General features: G+C 44.1%; 1 long non-coding RNA gene across 1 annotated transcript in view; it reads left to right on the top strand.

Moving 5' to 3' along the window:
* LOC147601641 (uncharacterized) overlaps nt 1-20,226 on the top strand; it is a 64,514-nt gene extending 44,288 nt beyond the window's left edge. The window contains exon 2 of the long non-coding RNA XR_015257825.1: nt 19,697-20,226. This is a non-coding gene — a long non-coding RNA (uncharacterized LOC147601641). The remainder of the gene's footprint in view (nt 1-19,696) is intronic.
* The last annotated feature ends 359 nt before the right edge of the window (nt 20,227-20,585 follow it).

The raw sequence follows: 20,585 nt of genomic DNA, 5'->3' as shown, positions 1-20,585 counted from the left end.
AAACTTTAAACTAGCAAATGTAGCTGCAGAAGAGCAAATCTGATGCAGCTCCACTTCTGCCAGGAATGCCTTGCTACGTGGCGATACTGACTCTTGGGGTGGGCTCTGCAAACCCGCTCCTCAACTTCCAATGCCCACACGTGCTGCCACTCGCAGCCTGCACCGTGCAGGCCCCGCGGTCGTATTCCTGGCTGCCACTTGACATCGAGCAAGTCACTTAGTATCAGCATGGCTGCCTTCCCCCTTCTTGGGGCTTATTTCGTGATGCATAGCTGTAAACTTATGATGTGGAGCAGAAACTTTCCTGAGTAGGACCAGGGGAGAGAATTAATTTCCCACTGGAGCTCCCAGTTGGTGCTGCGTGATGGGGTAGTGCCAGGGAGTGGGAGATAGATAGATACGTAGCCATCTGGCAGCCACAGCCTGCTCCCTGCCTTTCTCTAACGGCTTCCTTGGAAGAGCTGCCTGGACCATACAAACTCGACCTGCAGGGTGGGAAACGAGGACGGTTACACACCTAAAGCATAGAGAGATAAATACTTGGCTGTCATCTTGGGCAGCTGTTACAAAGACCTGCTCCCAGAGGACAGCTCTGAATAGGCACAAACCAGCATTTTCAGGGATTTTCACAGGTAAAGGAGGAAAAAAAAAACAAAACTGTGTTTAATTTGAGACATCCACACACTAAGTGTCAGCATAGAAACAGAAAAGCACAAATATACCCAGTCCTAAAGACCTGCTCCGGCCCATTACTGGGTGGTCTGTTCAGGGGAGAAGCGTTGGTGCAACATGTGGGTGAAGAGGTCCATTCCCGCCGGCATGAAGCTTTTGAGCTGTATCCCTGAGAGCTCACGCATTTGCTCCTGCCTGGGTTGTCCTCTGCGAACAGTTGAGGACTACATCAGCATCTCGACGATGCTAGCGGTGCCCCAGCAGTTGACATCCACCAAGGAAGCTTTTCTGCAGCAACCTCAGTCATTGTGATGCTTACTGCTGTTACACTGTCAAAAATGTTTATAGCTGAAATTCAACTCTGAGTAAGTCAAGCTATCTGATTTACAAAAGGGAGAGCTGCTGTTTTCCACTCTAAGCATCCATCCTAGTCATCTGTGGTGCTGTATTACAGTGAGAAGTTCCATACAAGATCGAGTTCCTAACTGGTGACTAAACATAGTGATACCTGTCACCTGTGTATTTACTCTTAATATTTTCTCCTCTGCTACTGCTAGTCATAAAAACTTAGTGAACATAAGAAATATGTAGAGCTGCAGATGTTGCATCTTCTTCCCATCAAGCCATTTTCTGTACAAAAGAGGTCAAATCACATTAGGTTTTTACCATTGAGTTCCCAGGGCTTCAAACAGAGCCGTGTGAATCTGTTCAATGGAAAATTAAACTAATGTGTGCTTATATTCATGCACTAAAACCCACAGTGATTTTTTTCATATTTTATTCCCCTTTTTTTTTTCCTGCATTACTTTAGAGAAGTTAATTATCTGACCATAAAAGTGCATGGTAAAAGATCATGAATGGAAAATGATTACTCTTTTAAACATTTTGTTGGACAGACAGTTACACAAAAAGAGAAGATCATTGCTCCAGAGTTACTATCTTGCTCCTCACTTGAGTATTAAATGCATTCAGATTTATACTAGCCAGTTCTTTGGTGTGCAATTTGTGTGCACGTTGATAGGGTTTCCAAAAGTGTTGGGGTTTTTTTAACCCTCCGGGGACTTTTTATGTGCAAGCCAAGTGCTTCTGCACGCATAAGAAGCAATTTCTTCGCTCTGGAAAGCGCTGCTAGATAGAAATACAATAGCAGAGCAAACATTGACTTCCTCAGAACTGTTACTTGTTCAAATAAGGATACCATAACAAAATCTTACACGAGGTCAAAAGTGCTTGCCTCTGTACTGATGAGAGATCTCTCTCAATAATTTTTGGTAGGTTTCCAAACAGAGGGCATACTTGAAAGTTGGTGCACTGTATAGAGAATGAGCTTATATACACTCCTGATCTGGAAAATCATTTAATTTAAACTTTAAATCTATTACTAAGTATTTTTCTAATGATTTAAGGCTTGTTCCCTAGTTGAATAGACTGGCAGTGTTTTATTTTGGTCAAAGGACTTATACTGATTTACCTCCCTGGAAAATCTGAAGCTTGGTGGAGTTGTTTTAGGGATTTTTTTTTTTTTTTTGCTTAATTTTACCACTTAATCTCATTGGAATTGTTTAATGCAGTGCCAATGGAGCCTGGAGTGTAAAAATATATCTTTAAATTATATATATTTCTTTTTAGGTTTTTTTTCTTTTTAAAATTCCCTTATTAGAGAAAGAATGTATTGCTAATACTGTATGCTAAAATCTGTCACAAAAACTTGAACGCAAGCTAAGCATGTACACATATATGCAGAGCCCATTTCAAGAGCAGATTGAGAGCACACACCGATTTTAAGGAGATTAATAACCTATGAATCATACATATCCGAGATACATAGCAGCAGTGTGGATTTGGAAATGGAGAAAACTTCAGTAAAAGGTCGAGGCTGTGTCCACACTGCAAATGGACTCCCTGGGGCAGATCTTCTAATGGCGCAAACCAGCACAAGGTCTTTTGGCTTTGGAAAAGGGATATTGATATAAAACAACGGAGCATCTAGTTCAATCCATGTAGGATACAATTCTATTACCATTGCATATCAGTAGTGATTTCATACTTACATTTTAAACTATTACTCCCTTCTTAAACCGTATGCTAATTTTCTTAAGGAGAAGTCTAATTGCTCTCTTTATATGCAGCTCCAAGTCAAAAGCTTAATTTATCCCTCCAGTTGGATAATTAAATCATACGATGTTCATCTCTTGTGACTCTTCCTGTCCCAGAAATCTTAAATTCTTCTTCTCTAGCTGTCTTCCGCAGAGCACAGCTCCTGACAAAGCCTTCACCTTTAATTTACTTGTGCCAGTAAGACAGCAGTTTGTCTCAGTTCAGAAGCAAGGCTTCATTTTCCTTTCCTTGAGTTTCACTGCGTATTTCTTTTCCTAGAAAAGAAACCCCATCTCTCCCGCATGTACCTTCTTCAGGCATTACAAAACAGGATTTTTGTTTTTTTTTTTTCTTCCCCGTGACCTGATTTTTCAAACCTGCAAGTGCTCCTGTTTAAATCAGCAGCCTGGCTTGCATGCGTATGGTTTTGGGAACGGATTAACTTGAAAATGAAAAAATGCAATTTGAGATCCTGGGTGGTGCAGTGGGAGTATTCCTGCATGCAGGCAGTTGGAGCTGCAAGGGTGAAGTTGCTGCAGGGGAACAGATGACGATGCCCTGCTGCGGGGAAGTCCTGGGAATCACTGATGTGTAGCACCCCACAGGAACGGGCTGCAGAGGTATAGACCAGTATTGGAAAATAAATTGAAGGTCTAGAGGAGTTCACGCTTGGGGAGGCATTTCTATTAGAATTCCTTCCTTTGTAAGGTTCAGCCTCCTTGCTTCATTTCTTTTCATCACAAGTAAAAAGTTTTTTTTTTTAAAGTTGTGGGTGCTCACCTACGGATCAAATAGAGCTGAGCATGAGCAGTCCTACTGAAATCGGGGGAACCACACACATGCCAAAGATGAAGACCTTCTAGTCAGCCTTGCTCAGAGATTTTGCAAGATTGTGTCCACTGAGAGGGGATGAACATCTCTGAAGGGGTTTCCTGTGGTGTGCTCGTGAGGTTATAAGAGATAGTACGACGGTTAGTTTGCAAAGTGACAATTCTGGTTTTGAGGCATTGCTTCTAATATTTTTTCTTCGGTCTAACGGTCCCTGTTCCTGCAATCCCATTAACTTTGCTCAGCCCTTATGCCCTGGGTAGAACCCTTGCTCATTAGGGCAAGGGTTTGGTGAAGCAAGAGAAGCTGACCTCAAAAAGCTAGCTAAGGACTGACTTTGTGCTTTGTGTTAGGGTACTAGCTTGCTTCTGAGTTTTCACAGCATAGCTTGTCTCCTAGCAATGCTGACTTTTCTTTACTGAAACCGCAGATCAGCATCTCACGCTTTCCCCATTGATTTTTAAATGCTTCATGTTTTCCAGTAGATTTCATTCATGTCACTGTTCAACATCAGTATTTAAACATTGTTTAAAATGACTACACTGGTTTAGCAGGTACTGAGACACTGCTCATCCTCCTTCCCTATCTCCACCAGCATCGGCCCTGTCGGATCTTCTGTCTCTCCTGTCCCCCTCCTGGCTACCTCAGGATGATCCCACAGGAATTCCTGCTGGAAAAGCCAGGACATTCCTAGTATTTAAATTAAATGTGCATTGACTCGCCACGTGTCTGGTTTGGGTCACACACCACTCTATCTTGTGGTGCAGCACCTCGTCGAAAAAAGACATCGGTGCTCCTGATGGCAGTTGCCGTGTAGGCTTACACTGATAAAGCCCTGGCTGCGTTGGGCTTAAATGGGACCACAGAAGTGATCAAAATTTTGCGCTCTCTGCTACTGGCCAGAGAGCAGAGCTGGGGGGCATCACAACTATGGATGTATTTTTTTTTTTTCCTTTCCCTTTGATTTTGAAGTAGCTCGTTTGTCAGATTTCAGGTGACAGTCTTTGCTTTTGCAGAGGTTGTGGGTCCTTAAGTGTCCAGGTCTGAGTGCAAACATGCTGCTGCTTAGTTTGCAGGAAGATAGGCTAGTTTTTTGTTCTAGATAGGCTATTTTTTTTTTGTTCTGCGGCTGGGTGGCCTGGTACCTATGTAGACATTTTTTAAGAATCACTAATGGTTCTTTAAGTATTTTTAAATTTAACACTTTTAGAAGAGTGATGCTGAAAGGATAGACTGTAGTTGAAAGAAGGGGTTGAATTGCCTGAACTAGTTTCCAGGATAGTGCACTACATGCTGGGGGTCAGCTTTAGTATCTACAAGTAGATTTTTGTGTGTGTGCATGTTAGCCTTGAGACAGCAAGGAGCCACGCAGGAGGAAGGACTGTGATAGCGGGGCAGCGATTTGGTCAGAGGTCTTGTGTGCATCTCAAAAGGTCTGCTCTTGAGATTGCCCAGATTGCTGAAGTTGCACAGGGATGCAGACAAGGAATCTCTTTGAACACCGACCTTTTGCTTTTCCCTTTTTTAGTGATAAAATATTCAAGGGAGCCGAAAGTGACCCATTTTGTGTGCTGCCTGTCAAAGCGAGCGGGGGAAGGAGAGTGCAGTGAGGGCCCAGGTGGAACCCAGTGAATGCAAATGATTTATGGAGTAGCTGCTTTAAGCATTTCCAATTACTCCTATAATCATCCAGTAGCGCCTGTTTATGAGTATAAGCTTAAATACATTGCCTAGAAGAAATGGAAGGCACAGGCAGCTGCGGGGCTGATACGCGCTCCGGCATCTCTCTTGGTCCCTCTGCTAACCGGGTATTTCCTAACGATTTTCACAGGGAAGAGAAGCGCTGCCAGGCAACCCCTTCACTTCAGCTTGGCTTTTTCTCGCTGCATCAGTGTTAAGCAAGCAAGGTTGGGTGCTTGGTGCATCCTGAGCTCAGGAATGCCTTGCCAGCCTTCACAGGGTTTTTTCCTTGCAGGCTGGAAAGGAAGGCAGTTCACCTGACCGAGCTGCACTTGAGCAGGGAAGATGCTTGATGTGGCAGCTGGTTACACAAGTAAGTGCTCTTCACATCCAGGCCAGAAGCATCCCTGGGCTCTGCCAAGCTGAGGCATCTTTGTGAACCACAGTCATGCCATCCCGTCAGTGCGGAAAAGTGGCAATCAGCTGGCTCAGAGAGAAAGAGAGGAGGCTAACTTACCTAGGCATGGTCTTTTATTTCAGAAACGGTGCCAGGGTATGTCTGGTGGGACACATTCTTCCAGGGACTATTTTAGAGTAAAAATGAAAAATTAATATTTCATTCCTCCTAAGTGTCAGAGGTTTCATCTGTGGCTAAAGCAAACAAAACTAAAAAAAAAACACAAAACAAACCAAAAGGGGAGGAGTGTTAGAATTAACACCATCTTCATGCAGGAGTGAGTTTGCCGAAGGAAGAGGTTAGGTTGAGCTGACCGAGTCTGAAGTTCCCAAGAAACACCCAAGCCAAAGGAATCAACTGTCAAACCAACCATCGGCTCCACACTTTACTCTATTAAAGGGGGGCTTGGCAGATAGTTTGTGAAGTTGAACAGCTTGGCCCGTGGTTGAGCTTTTATAAGGCTTCGGTGTCAGTACGCAGCACGCTTCACAGTCCTGAGAGGCTTGAAATATTTTTTTCCTCTGCAGTAACAAAAGTATGGCCATACAAAGAACATACGTCATTACAAGTGATAGCAATAGATCAGCTAAAGATAGGACTTTTGGATGTGCCTTAATGGATGTTAAGGGTATTCTGTCAGTTTTCAGGAATGGGGGCTATTTTAGGGCATCGTCTTTACTTCCCTGCTACTTTTTACCTTTTTTTTTTTTTAATTATTAAACTGTGTCCTATTTCTGTTTAATGCACCGAGGAGCAAGCATTACACTGATGACATAGCTCAGACTCATTAGCGGCATCTTTTAGGAAATGAAAAGTGATCAAATTCCCTTGTCAAGGAGCATGCTGATTTAGAGATTGCTCTTTTCTTAAAAATATAACCTAAAGATAAAACTTTTTTTAAAACTTGCAACGCAGGTAGTAATTATGTGCATTTAAAATGTAAGCTGGGACGGTTGGTTGTACAAAACCAAATAGCCTCCGAAAGACCAGTGCATACTATCTTTTCTTCACGGGCACTTAGGTCCTATATAGTAACCAACTTTATGAAATACAGTATGTCTGTTAACCAGCAGAACTGAACTCTTCAGTTGCTTAGTAACTAATCCAATCCAAGGAGGAAATAAAAATAGCATACATAATTTTAGAACCTTTAGGACCTTTGCCAAGCAAAATATTCTCACTAGCAGCAGTCAGGTTTGTGATTTGAATGGGTTAGCTTAATAGAATAGATTCTATTTGGTTTATGTAGATAAATGGTCCTTGCTTTTCAAATCTGATTAATTGCGTATCCGGGCCATTAGGTCTTGTAGCTTCCACAAGTTTATTTAACTAAAAATACAACATAACTAAATATAATATAAATAAAAATGGAAAAAATGTTTTAGTTGCCGGCTTCTTTTCAGCCTTAATCTGGTTAAAAAGCTGAAGACTGCAGTATAACTCAATAAATCACATTATATTGCCAGGAGGAATGTCATAAGCATCTGCTTAATTCAAGTGTGTTCTTTTTCCTATACTCATCTGTAAAGCTTGTTGAGAGGAAAAAGGATCTTATTTTTAAAAATATATTATTGCCACCATTGGTGGAAATTGCCATATGGTACCATAGCATGGCTTATTCAAGCAAAGTAGGAACGTGATACGTTTAGTTTCTCTAAAAAGAATTCTTTAGCTGACAAAATATGCCTCCTGTTTTAAAATATGTCTTCAAAAATTTAGCGTTTCTCTGCATTTTTGAAGGCTTGCTCCGTTTATGCACATTATCCGTGCATTTGACAAGTTTCGTACGTGAGACTTATGCCAATTACGGTGAGGATCCACACTTTTTCTCCATGATTTTATCACCGTTGCCACTGGATGAAGGATTTTCAGGACTAAATCCTAACGTGTGAATAGCGTTGCCGAAGTCGTCCCTCTTGCCCTTACTCCTGAATAAGGTAGGCGGTACGGGATCCAATATTCATGTAATGTATGTATTCTGAAGCAGCCACGGTGCGTTGGGTTGTCAAAACAGATAGAGCGCTCCTTTCGGAAAACAATTTGAATACCAACTTCCAAGTACATGAATTCTGATTTAATTCCCCGCTCCTCTGAACCGTGCATTTGGGAAGGTCTCAGGTATTCCTTAATCTCTTTCAGTTCAATAAATATTTTAATGTAGGGTGAAAAGCACTCAAATGCAGTTTTACATGGCTGGTACATTTTGCTTGAAGAAGAATACACTTTTTTTAGATGTAGTGATTCAGCGCATTTTTCATTCCACTTCAGGATTATCATCCTGTAGCGTAAAAAGCTAAATTTAGCAAATACATGCCTTGCACAGTAATCTTAATACTTTCTGCTTAATGCTTTTTTTGCTGGTGGGGTTTCAGGCGCTGCTATTTCTTCGTTTCAGCGTTGTCATTTATTAATACAGCTAACAGGCTCATCTGAAGCAAATTAAGATTTTTCATCATTGTGTGCTGAAAGAATAGAATGCCAAATCGAAGAGGAAATTTCCACTGGAACATCGTTGTAATCAGTTTATGTGCCTGAAACCAGGAGAGTTGTAGTAGGTATGTCCGTGACTGAGAAACAGAGCCGCAGGAGTTACTTTGCAACCCCATTGCATGGATCAGATGGAGATGCCCAGAGTGAAATTTCTGGGGGTGGCAGCAGGAGACGTGGTGCAGACCTCCGTCTTGGTATTCGGGGTGACACCAGCGGGGAGGGAGCTCTTGCATGGAGCCAGGGCTCATTTTCTGCCTGGAGCTCCTGGTCTTTGCCACCCTGGCAGCTCGCCCAGCCTCACAGAGGTCTGCCTAAAAGTTTGTATTTTATTCGGGATCAAAAAAGGCAAGTGCCGTGGTAAAACGCAACCTGATACGCTACTAATTTTTTTTTTCCCTAAAGAAGTTCAGAAAACATTGCGTTAATGCAAGGATTTGTGGCCAAAATGTATTATGCAGTTAATTCAAGTAAATTGCAGTTACTGTGTAGCAAATAATTACCACCTGTTTCACATCTGCCTCAAATCCACTCAAAATACAGCAATCTAGTCATCATTCCTGTATTATTTATGTAGTTTTATTATTTGCAGTTAGACTTCTATTTACTTACCCGACTCACAAAAATTTTTTCCTGCCTTCTGTACACAGAATGGTGAATTTAATAACCTCCTTTGGATTTGTTTATAAAACCTTTCAAAATACATTTGTTGTGCATGAGAGGGCTCCCGAGATGCCGCAGACACCCGGTGGCCTTTTCCAGCGTGAGCGGTGGTTGGGAGAGCGCCGCTTGCCACCCTCAGGTCTCAACGCCTCCGTTTCACCTTCCAAAACGGTTCACATTAACCTGTCACACGCGCGATCGCCCAGGCTTTGTCACAGTCGCTTTTTGCTGCGTTGAAACGGAAGCTCCTGGGTTGCTTGTTCAAAGCATTGGGATGCTTTAATGTTGGGATGAACGGTGGGGTAAATGGGGGATTTGAGCAAGAGCGATCACCTCCTGCAAGGGTAGCCAGGTACGAAGGAAATGCAAAGGAAAAACAGGGACAAAAGCCAAATGTACGTTGCTTTAAAATAGTCCAAACAGCCTTCAAGCGGGGCTTGGGCTTTTTGTGCTTTGTGTGGATCGATCGTGCTCCCTCGCAGCAAGATGTGTCGCCGTAGTGGTTTCTTTCGCCATTACGCTTCACAGCAAAACAAGCGAGCGCGGGAAGGAGGGCGAGGGGTTAATTCCTTGCAGCACATCTAGGCCATCCCCTGAAATCACAGGAGCAAAACCAACTGAGCGGGGAATCAGGCCACTCTGCCTCTCCAGGACAGGAATAGCAAGAATCAGAAATCTTGCCCTCAGCTGTGCTGGCGTGCAGGGATGCAGAGGAAAGACACGGGGGAAATCCGGCCAGTTACTCGCCTCTGAGTTTCAGGTCTTCTCCATTACACCCAACTGGTGTGAATGGTTTTGCACCTCCGATATTGAGAGCAAGACATGGTCCCCCATACTTTCAGTCTGAGTTAGGGTGATTGGCCTCCCAAGATGTCTCTCCGTGGCAAAACCCCATCTCCTCTAAAGTTTTCCACCTTAAGTAGGAATTGGTTTCCCATACGGGCAACTCCATGTCATTTCTGTAGTACCCTCTTCACGTTAACCTCTCTCACGACAGAAATGGCGTTCCCTGCATCTCTGCTTGGCTGTGATGCAACGTGTGCCCAGCGTGTGCGGATGAGGGAAATCTGGATGCACATTTCTGTTCTGACATGCTTCTTCAGGAGGGGAGGGCAGCGACGGGCTCGGATCTGCAAATATTTGCTGAAGGTGACGAAAAAAAAAATAGAGCTAATAAAAGTTAAGCTTGGAGGATTCCAGGGGAATGAGTCACCAACTCAGCAGCACTATTGCACGTCTTTGTGATACCTCTCAAAACTGCCTGTCAAAATCTTCCATTAAGGAGCATCACAGATTAGTAATTATGCGCATCTATTAGCTGAGCATCCATTCTTTTTCTCAAACGCTCTGTGGCAATATCTCTCCGAAGGAAAGCGTATCTCGTCTAGGTGTCTGCTAGATGGCCGTAACACCTCCCCAAGGGAGATGCCTCTGATAATGCTATATTAAAGACAGGGCTTGGTTTTGTCTTTTAAACCGCTATCACACAAGCCAGTGCGCAAGGAAAGGCACCTATTATAATTTTGTAGACAAACGCTAACAAAAGCTGCCAGCACACATGCATACACAGAGAAAAATTCCATGTTAACATTGCAGGAGGCTGTGATGATGACAGGAGTACTTTTATTGTCAGCTCTGCTGGGGAAGAAAAAAAAAAACCTTATTTGTGCAAATAACTCGAGCTTTGCTTAATTCCCGAGCATCCTATTTGCATGTGAATGTTTTGTCGGTTGTGTCTTTAGGTGCAGATTCTCATCTTCAGATACTTGTGCTTGTTTGTGTTAAACAGATTAGTGCTGTAATAACATGCACACCCACATAGAGACATGAATGTTGTGTACTAAGAATCCCAAATACATGGTGATCTAGGGTTTTTTGGTTTTTTCAAACAAAAACTCCCTTATACTTAGTTTTCCTGATTATATTCTGTCTGTTAACGGAGAGCACGTCTGAAAAAGAATTAAGAGCAAAACTGGAGGCAGAGGATAATACAATCCATTGCTATTAATTAAGCTGAAATCCTCGAACATGCTTTCTTCCAACTTGTTATCTTCCAGACCCTAGATTACTTCATTCTTTCAGTGGCTACTGCTAGATAGACGCATCCTGTTGTGATAAAGGAGACCAGCTGGATTTCAGATTGTGGCTTCGCGTTTGTGGTACAACTGACCATATGTGATTCTCTGTCAAGTTTGCAGCTTTAATGGGAAATCTCTGAAGTATTTGTACTTTGATTCATGTTTTTTTCACTGGTTTGGTAACAAAGGAGGGGCTCGCTTTGTGCAGCTGGCTCGAACTAACATAGGTTGCAGTGTGGTCTCTGCAAAGGAAAGGGCATACTTATCCTTAAGAGTTGCTGTGGGATGGATTTTTGTTTGGGTTTGTTCAGGGATGTTTTGGTTTGGGTTTTGCTGCTGGTGGTGGTGGTGGTATTTTGTTTTGGGGGGTTTTCTTAAGGAAAAAATAGCTGGGACCAGAAATTAAATTTCATTAGGGATATGGGTTTGAATTCTTATGCCGATTGTGGTTTTTATCTGGCTTCAACAGAACTGAACAGTTCTGTTAATTGTTATTGTCTTCCTGCCTGCTTTGAGAAATGTGTATCTCCAGCCTCTGTAGGTCTGGGAACAGAAGGGTAGCGGCTTGTGAAGGAAGCGTAACAAACAGCAGATAGAATTTGGAAGAGTTCAGGGTCTTTTTATCGCTAAGGAGGAGCATTTTCAGACCCCTGGTCAACTTTTCTGGTATTTCTGATCTCAGCGTAATTTGAGTTGGAAGTGTGTCAAAGACGTACTTTCCATCCTTTTATCCTGTGTAAGGTTCAACCATGTCTAAACCCTTTGCTAAAAAGACTATATCTGTATGAAGTCACGGACCTGAATTTCTCATTTATATCTTTTGATGCATATATGTTCTTCCCTTGCTCATATGGGAATGGACAGCTGGTATCTCTGGCTGGAGGGAGAAATGGCGCGTTGTGCAAACCTTGCCCACTAAACTCTGCTGGTGCATCTCCATCCTGACCTACAACATCCTTGCTGATCTCCGAGGTCCTGTCCTGAGTGCCGAATATCCTTCCCATCCACTGAAGACCACAGCAGTAGTCCCTTAGGAGAGGCACCATCCCACAACACTGAAGAAAATCTCAAGTTCCTACAGCCTTATTAGCCTTTCTGTTAACCTGGCCATTATGTTATGTTAGCTCTCCCTATCCACCGACCATGACTTGGCTGTTAAAGGTACAGTGGACAAGAGCTGAAGGTACCTGTGGCATTTGGCTGAGGGCAGGAGGGAGGAACTAGCGTTAATATTGGTCTTTAATTTTATTAAAGAAGAGAGATGAAGAGAAGGACTCTGTCTTCAGTCATGAAAATTAAGACAGTAAGTGCAGCCTGAAGAAAGGTTTGCATTTATTGGTCTTCCAGACTCAAGAGCAGTACATTGATGGTCATACGGATATGGAGAAAACACGGATAAGAAAAAATTTCTTTTTCACTCTACACAAGTTTTACTCCAAACATGCAGTGGGTGTATTATCATTTTTAATGGGTTACTTTCACCTCCATTCTGTCTGCTCCGCTGAGCTCTCTGGGTTTCAGCCAGAAAAGTCAAATGCCACAGGAAAATCTCATCTTCTAAGATTTGCAGCCTGAAGGCAATTGGAGAGGCATCAAAACTTTCAAGTCAGCCAAGTGTCTTGAAGTCCCCTGTTAAACAGGCACAGAGAGAAAGCGAGGTTTACACTCAGTACCCAGCCCTGGGCTTACCATTTGCTCTTTAGTCGCATACTTACCGCCTTTGTATTTTATATCGCCAGCTGCTCGTGGCCAGACTGTATCCTCTCTGCACCTTATCAAACACTGAATGTTTGAACAGCACCTTAATTTTCACAATCAGTGTTTGCAAACAGCATCTTTCAAGAGAAGAAGCAACTCAGATTTTTTTTTTTTTTTTTTTTTTTATTTTGGGGACTGTCAAAACCCAGGGACTGAGCAAAGCAGGAGAAGCGAGGAGCAGCTCCCTCCTCCAGTGCTGAAGATGATGCTCAGTAGCGCCAGGTTAAAGAAGACAAGGAGGTGGGATGATTACTGAATTGCTTCCCCCTTTACGCTTTTCATCCAGGACTTTAGTGATGAAGGAGGCGCAGAGAGGAGGCACCCAAAGAGTAGCGCAGGCGTTCAAGCCTCCATGAGCCTCACAACTGCAAAAATCTCAGTGGTGGTAGTGAGAGAGGATGCCCTTCGCCATGGGCAGGAGGGAGGAAGAGGCAAGGGGCCGGGCACCCAAATGCTCCTCCCAAAGCATCCATCATTTTGGGTGGGGTGCCAGCACCATCCATCCAGGGGGCTGTGCTTCTGTCATGCAGGGATGGGTGAATGGAGGTGGAAAGATTCAAACCAGTGATTTGTCACCCGGTTTTGCTGGTAATTCCTCTAAACAATGAACAGGCAATCTGGTAATGGGCCATAGATTTCACAGATGAAAGCCAGCTCGTTATCACGTAGATGCGAATATTTTCTGATAAAGGGTTTATAAAATGGAGGTGCTGGCATTCAATTCTTTATGAAAATCATATAGATATCTAAGTGAAGGTTACACTATTTAAGGTACACTGAAAAAAAAGTTCACTTAAGTATTTTGTGCATACTTGGTATCTTTTTCCTTTGAGGCACAACTTTAATTTTTCTAGTGCTAAAAGATGTCTCAATTAAAAAGGAACAGTACAAAATAATCAGCCTCTGTCCTTGAAGAGGCCGTACTGCAGCAGAGCAAGGACCGCGTTGTTACCTATTCCAAGAGTGGGATGCTGGTGGGCACAAGGACACTTCGAGGTCTTCACAAGCTCTGCTTGATGCAGCTGTAGTGTTGGCATTGAGGCAGATACCACACTTGCATTTTATTTTAAACTGCTGTTCTACTTACTATTGCTGTAAATCAGTTCCCTAAAATGTATGGGTTTTTTTTTTCCTCCTCTCAGACATGCACAGTTCAATACTTCTGAATATTTGATCATATAAGCATTACACCCTCATCTCCAAGCTTGTAAAGCAGGTTGTGGGAAGTAGCACAGAGTGAGCTCTGAACGCTAGCAGCCCTGCCCTCCTGCTACTCCGATAACGGGGGAAAGGCTCTGACTTGTCTCAGTATTGCATTCAGCAAGCAAATCTTCGTATTGCTCCGTTAAATCAAAATAGGCAGTGGCACCCTGGACTAGTACACTGCCTATCAGAAGCATGCGTTTCATCGAAACGTGTCTGGGAGACTATTTATTTTCTCATTATAAAGCATACGCTGGCTCAATGTAAATGTCAGTGAGCTCAATGCATTTCGTGCAAGGAAATGGACAGATCTAAAACAGTTGCAAGAGTCGGGCCTGGGTCCTTGGAACTGCTGAAGAGGGCTTGCTTTCCCATTTTTTAAAATACTCTGAGTTTCTGTCCCTCTGCCTACGAGTTTGAGTCTCCGTCGATTTCAGAAGGGCGGTAACTTTGTGTACACACCTCTTTTTTTCCCTGAGAGAGGAAGAAATTATTCTTCATAAAGCAGACGATCTCGCAGGTTGCGATGCAGAGTTTTTGTTTTGTTTTGTTTTGTTTTAACGAATATTTCCTTAGTCTGGATTTTAAACATTTCTGTGCACAGTAAGGAAAACATAAATGAGACATCCTTCTCCAGCAGATGTTGGCATGGTGGGTGGGACGGCGTCTCCTATGCGCCAACAAGGCAGCAAACAAACAGTGTGGTGTCTGTTTTGTCGTCCGCTATCGGTAACACTTCGCAAGAGACCGTAAAACATCTGGAAGATTATTTTGAAGTGCACGTGTATTGTTTTGATGAAAAAAGCTTCCCAAAAACCCTTTTGAGCTTCACTGTGATGAAACAAAGTCCTTCTATCAGGGCATCTAAAAACAAGCCTGAAGTCCCCAGTATTCATGATCAACATTGATCACAAGGTGATTTTTCCAGCAAAGAACCAACTCACTGAAAAAGCATCTTTCTGTGCATATGTAGCACGTACCAGCCTTTATTAAGGGATCAGCTAATTATTATTCTTCTGCTACCGGCTTTTATTTTCTTCTTCTACTTCTTCCCTTGCAGGAAGACTGCATACAAATACAGCAATCGATTGAGAGGAGATATTCTTCCTTTACGAGATTAATTACAAACATAGGGATGCTGCGTCTAGCCCACACGTATGATTGATCTTGGAGGAGGAAATGCAATAGGAAACAGAGGCTTCCTTTTATCCAGTAAGCAAAGTTCAGAGATGTTTGCATTCTGCCGGGTAAGCACAGCTGTCTAAAGACGTGAAGACGGATGGACTGTCCTGTCAGCACAAATTCACGCCGAGGTAACAGGCTACGGCCGTCCCTGCGGACCTCTATCCGGCCAGGAGGCTGTAGGGCTAGAATCGCTAATTTAGCAACCAGCTTAATTGTTTCACGTTTTAATTAGTGGGGAGATGCAGGCAGAGCCAGCGCATTACAAGGGGCAGCATAGGGGAAGGTGCTGGTGAGGCTGTGGGGCGAGGAGGAAGGCTGTTGGTGATGCCGAGCATGGGGTGGCCATCACAGGGCAGCTTTGCAGAAATTGCAAGAGGTTTTTTTTCTTTGAAACTTGGCTGGTGTAAGGAGCGATCTGCGTATTCGCTCGCAGTGGCTCACAGCACGTGGTTGTGGAATCATCTGCAAAAAGTGCAGTGCTTAGCTGCCCTTGCTCATATTTGTGTATAAATATAATCTTATAAACCCTGGATTTGGCTCAGGGTCCTTCTGAAAAGGTTCATTTTGTTCTTGGGCCCAGGCTGGCACTTGTATTTAGGCTGAGAAGCAGTGTCAAAGGTGACGGATCCAGCTCAGTGACAGCCTTCCTCCGCATCAGTATTTTAAATAATGGATGTGCTACTGCTGACAGTTAACTCCTGACAGAGCTACTGAAATATATGGTGTGCTTAAAATACTGATACACTACCAAGTCTCTGCTCAGGCAGAGGAGATCATCTCCACCTGGGGCTGGTTTTCTCAAAAGGAAAGAGAAACCAGAGGGAGGAGGAGGAAGGGGGGGAGCCCAAGCCATGATATCTTTTCACAGTGTAAAAATGCTCCTCACCTGAGGCAGTAAAGCAGTCAGCTCTAGCAGCGCATTGATGGAGAATCCTGAAATCGATCCTGCGGTCTGCGTTATATTTACACAAGCATATGCACAGCGCTGATGATGGGGGGAGAGAAAGGGGCTGTTCCCGGCGTTAAAATAATTAGTGTAATAAATACAGCCTGGCAAGCGCCAGAGGAAGTAGGGATGCCTTTGTTCACGTCTCGCCTCTTAGAGCTGGGTAAGCAAGTCCTGTGGAGTTAAGCTCAGAATTTCCTGACCCTTTTATTCCCTGCCTAGAGGTCTGGAGCAGGATGCTCCGCTGATGCCAGAACTACCAAGTGTTGCTGGATCTCCACTGCCTTAGAGAAGTGTCGAGGATTTCAGGGCTCTTGGCTTTTTCTTCTTTCTGTCTGTGCAAATCCTGCCTGGTAAATGTGGATCCCTTTACTGTTTCGCAGTCAGTGTGCTAGGCTTGACAAAGGTTATTGCAATAATTGATGTTCCTCTTCTAATAATTAATGTTAATGAGTCCACTAAACAGTAAACAAGACAACAAAGAACTGTTAATGAGACAGTCTTTACTCATTTGTTTAATCTTCTAGTAAGATAATGGGCGATAAATATATCGCTATTCATCCATCTTCAAGTCCTTAATGCGTGGAGAGTGTTTTAGAAAGAGATTCAAGCTGATTTTTTACACTTGCGTTTAGTAAATTCAGCTGACTGGGTAGGTGGGGCGCCTGAAAGAGTTGGGAGACCTATATAATTAAGAGCCTTGACATTCTGCGTCTGAAGGACATTGGCGGGTATCCAAACGCTATGTTCTGCTCTCGAACCATTTAATTGAAACCGTACAAAAGGAGGGGTGGGCGGGGGCAAACGAGAGGGAGATCTTGGCAAAAACCTTATGTGCAGTTTTTCACTATTGGATTGACCAGACAGGGCGACAAAGCTGATAAAACAGGATTAGCAAAATTGCATTGTTGGATATTATATGCTGTGTGACATGTACTACGGCAAAGGAATTTGGCAGGATTAACCTGCAGAGGATAAAGATGTACCAGACAAGAGGGCTGAATTAATAGACTGCTGTGACCAAGGCAAGGAAATCTATTTGCATGGGATATTAAGGGCGGCAATAACCTTGCAGGGTGAGGTTGCAGTTGGTGTCCCGAGTACTGTCCTGATCCCGTGGCCGAGTCCTGCTCACTGCCTGGAACCTCGGCGTACAAAAACCAACTCGTTGGCACAGTTTCTCATTATGCTTTCCTGTTTCTAAATATAAAAAATACCCTAGGCAGGATTATCTGTGTTACTGGATTTTTTTTGTGTTGTCTTTTTTTTTCCCCCAAAACTGAGAAGTTTATTTTGCTATTTATAGGAGATGAGATCCTTCCTCGTAATGCACTAGTGTCATCCTGAAGTAAATATTTGGTTCTGGTGGTTTTCCTCAGGCTTCCAGACCCAGCCAGCTGGACAGCATGGGGGAACGCAGTTCCCGAGCTGCTGGTTACTCAGCTGTTTTAGGAAATCATACATTTACATATGCGTAACCCAGCTGAAATCATAAGAAATCTTTCAAACCACGTAGCGTTAAAGAACGTGGAAGCTATTGCCAGTAGATGACTGAATAAAATCCCACTAAGTAAAAAAGTTTAAAATGGGAGATGAAAATTTCAGCTCAGACATACTCTAAGACTGAGTTGGACTATTTGACCAAGGGGGTAAAGAAGCAGAAAACCAACCTCCATCTCTGATACATTAAGGGGAGAAAGAGTCTTAGATTAAGTGTTCATTTCTTGGTTGTACAGCATATAATACTGTTTTTTACTGGAAAAGGCTTTTAAATTGGCTTCTTCGGGGAGCATGCAATGCTTATACAGGAGCATGCTTTTTTTTAAGCGGTCTGATATACTTCAGCGCAAATTGCACAAAAGGTTTCAGAAGGATTTAAACAACCTTGAAAAAGACTCCTATCATTTGTTTCTCTTTTCCCACCCACAGTACTAGTGGCAGGCTTTCGTGTTCCCAGGGAACAGAGAATGTACAAAAAGTATTTGGCGTTACTCTGTGTGTGACACAATGTGCTTCGTCAAGTGTGCCCAGTGCCGCCACACGCGGTGAAAGATCGGCTCAGGGGAGGCAATCCACCTTCATCCGGCATTGCCGTGCCACCACAGCCACAACACAACTTCAGCTTTCACGCTCTTCCTTTCAGGACTGAAGGCTGAATAATAGATACGCATAAAATATAAATAAATCGGGGTTTTTTTTCAACATATTACAATTCCAAAAACTGCTCTTTAAATAAAAGCGTTGTTCGTGCAACATGACTGAGACTTTACAAGTATGCACACATGCACAGGTGTCAAAAATCAGCTCCATTTCCTAAGCGACCAAATTGCATGACCTGTCTGTCTGGGGATGGATGGGGAGGGGACCGCTCCCTTTGTCAGCACGGTCAGAAGTTTTGCCTCCGCACCTAACTCATTTCAGGAGAACTGTTAAAAAGCAGCAGTTTCTCCTGGGAGGTTTGCTAGGCTTCGCATCCCTTTCTGTCTGGTTTGCTTAAGGACACATGCAGCGGGTCATCATCCCACTGATAGTCCCCAGCTGATTCACAGAAACTCTTGCTTTCTTTTGAATTTTAGTTGCTGAGAGAAGTCTGTAATACACAGGATGAAGTTTATTATTTGCTTATTTTTCGCATCTGCCTAGATGAATTAGCCCAGCAAGGAGTTCTTGGTAACCCCTTAAGAACAACCTGACCACATCAAGCGAGTCATTGTATCACCGGTGCAGCATAGCACATGTCTGTTTCCACCTTTTTTGTCTTCTCTGCTGGAAAAGCTGCCGGACCACCTGGACCCATGCTCTACCCCAGGCCGTTCCTGTAGTGCTGCAGCATTGCAGCACCAAACTCTCATGCTGCCCAAGATACACGCTGCATGCAGGCTGTGATGGTCATCGTGCTCACCAGCATCAGCCCCATGCAGGCGAGGGAGATTTCTTTTTCCCCCAAGCAATACAAAAGTCCCAGAATCCATAACTCCGTGTGTGGTTTTAAAAGATTAGCTTTCCTGGTCAGCAGCAGGTTGTGTCCCTAAGCTTCTGTGAGTTCCTGAGGCAACCCTGGCAGGGGAATGAAGGGCTGCAGACTGGGACACTCAGGGGTCCCAGCAGGACTTCTGTGGGGTGGGGCACCTTCCTGAATGCCAGAACGCCAGGCAACTTCTGGGAACGGACCACGCAGGCGCTGGTGTCTCACCCACCTTGGAGGAGCAGACAGGGTGCAGGCATGAGGGTTAACAGCAGCGTTGTGCTCGAGAAGTCCCTGGGGCACCACTCTCCTTCTGACACAGTCCTGGGATCTGTGAAAAAGCAGCCCGTTTCTCCTCTGTCTCTGAGAGCTTGGCTGAGTTTCTAGGTTGCTTCCCCTGCCTGCAAGCCTCCATCCCTCCTGAGATGAGCGCAGGAAATGAATAGCAGGAGTGCAGCTGTACGTGTTACCGGCATCGTGCTGCAGTGCCCACCTCTACAGAGCAGTAGATCTTGAGTGCAGCACCAGTTTACCACTTTTTTTCTTTTTTTTTCTTTTTTTTTTTTTTTTGTTTCTCTTGGAGACATACACCCTTCACGCTTTCATATTTTAAACCGGTAGAGGTATATAAGCTGTGGTGGGATCGATGGAGCTAACCCTGTCACTTTGCTTTTCAGCATGCGGCGCTGTGGAAGATGGACCCTGGAGGAGCCCAGAGGCGGGGAGCCTGGCCAGGAAGGCCCCCTCGGGTGCCGTGCAGCAGCTGGTGTTGTGAATCAGGCCGTCACCAGTCAGAGAACGGCTACTTCACAACACCAGGGTCGCACCGCACCACTGTTCGACCGTCGGCCAGAGAGGAGCAGAGGTTCCCACAGGCAGGCAGGGGACGTGGAGATGCCTCCGCCCGCGCCCAGACCTGTAAAGGTAATCAGGTGCTCAACTCCTATTTAGGTACCGGCCGCCCACTGAAGTCTGAAATAGAAGTTAGGCCCCTAAATATCTCTGTGGGTCTGGCCCCGCGACCCTGCCTTGCTGTGCAGTGCAGAGCCTTGCTTCAGCGGGCGCAGGGCAGTGCTGTCAGCCATGCTGTCGCCGCCTCTTTGCATGCCCTGTGAATGTTAAGGAACGCAAAACTTTCACTAAGCCATGGCAAATAGTAAAAAAAAATAAAAGCCTCTGCATGCTCCACGTGTAGTTCTCCCTGACAGTGGTGTCTGTGGTCCTTGCCTGTGACTTGTCCCGATCCCTTTCCTATCTAGACACCTGATTACATGTCCTCTGTAAGTGATGCTGTATATACCAGGGAAGAAGCCAGACTCCTCAGAAATGGCACTAAAACAGCCCTAGGTGTATTGTAATGAATGAAAAAGCACCAAAAATAAACATTGGAGTTGTCTAGAAGTGATAATGATAGCTGCTGTCATTATAATCGAGAAAACATTTGATTTTGCATTAAGAAACCCCTCATAAGCGGGTGTAGAGGAACGGCAAGGCACACTTAAACCCAGCCTGTACAGAGCAGCCCTGTAACTCATGTCATGTGTTTTGGGTCTGAAACGCAGGCCT

The sequence above is a fragment of the Chlamydotis macqueenii genome, chromosome 2 (assembly GCF_036417535.1).
Source record: "Chlamydotis macqueenii isolate bChlMac1 chromosome 2, bChlMac1.mat, whole genome shotgun sequence".
NCBI lineage: Eukaryota > Metazoa > Chordata > Aves > Otidiformes > Otididae > Chlamydotis > Chlamydotis macqueenii.
The sequence above is the reverse complement of the archived record's forward strand: the minus strand, read 5'-3'. Positions and strand labels throughout refer to the sequence as shown.